Consider the following 1,325-nt stretch of genomic DNA (forward strand, 5'->3'; position numbering starts at 1 on the left):
GATCATCAAGACCAACTGTTAACCTAACACCGGCACTACCCCATGTCCCAAAGAACCTCATCTACGTGTCTTTTAAAGAAGTTTTAAAGTGAATAACAGCACACTTTGGGTCCTTAGGCTTTGCGAGGTGACACTGGGTTTGCAGAAGAGGGGTGATTCAGGCGGTGAAATGCCTTGGGGTGAGCTGAGCTGATCATCCGCCCTGCGCAATGACACGTCAGGATGCGGGCTGGGACCGAGCAAGGGTTGAGTCATCGAACGCTGCTGGGGCTTCACCGCTGAGACATCGGGGCTGTTTCTTTTCCAGTGAGAGGCCAGGAGGATTTTATCACATCGCTTCTGCCATGCCATGCCTAGGAGATAAAATCTGCTGCGGCGCAAAGAGCCGTGAGCAGCGCTGTCGCTTCTCGAATGGAAGTGGCACATTTTCCAAACTGTTAGAACAGAAACCCCAAATTTATCACTGTCTGTCATTTTTCAATATGTTTCTTTGGAAGCCTCGCTTTTCTGATGAGGAGAATCATTATAATTTAGCTCCAGTAACTTGGGGCTCCATTTTCAGTTAACAGATTGTTTAGCAAAACGCAGACCCAGAGCAGCAGCTGTGGGATGGGGAGACGGAGATTGACGCGGATGATGGACCAGTCCTGGGGGAAGGAGCCCAACAGCCGGCAATTTAATGACTTATCTCCAAACACAAGTGATCGATTCACCGAGCCCACTCAAGCAAGGCAGCACCGAGCGGCTGGGTTTGGAGAACTCATTATTCGCGTGTATTTATCATGTGGCGAGAAGAGACACCTTTGGGCAGAAACTCAGCCTACGATGGACTTTGCAGAATTCAATTTGCCAGGCCTGTTTTTATTTTAAGATTCAAGAATTCCTGCTAAGACACCAAGACAAGTGCATCGCCAGCCTGATCACTAAAATCATCGTGGGTTCATTAAAATCCCAATTACCTGCATGTGTGTAGGTGCATGGAGGCTCCTGAAGCCCATGGTGCTCTGCACCCACCCAATGATGCCCCAGCCCCTGGACCATTGCTTGGGGCAGTAAATCAATAGCCAAAATCCAGCCCCACTGATACCAAAGTGCCCCCTGACTGGTGATTTTTAACCCTTTGCTGGGAGCAAAAGGCTTTGTATGGAGAGATTTTCAATTTTTTAAGTTGATTCTCACCCTTGTGTCTAGATGGTAAAAATGACACGTCGCTCATATACATCTCATTTCCACCCTATGTGGCAAGCCTATCAAAATAAATGTAAGTACTATAAAAACACAGAGAAATTATATTTTTAAGCAGCTTTCTAACTGCGTTTCTGCAT

Source organism: Columba livia, chromosome Z, assembly GCF_036013475.1.
Source record: "Columba livia isolate bColLiv1 breed racing homer chromosome Z, bColLiv1.pat.W.v2, whole genome shotgun sequence".
NCBI lineage: Eukaryota > Metazoa > Chordata > Aves > Columbiformes > Columbidae > Columba > Columba livia.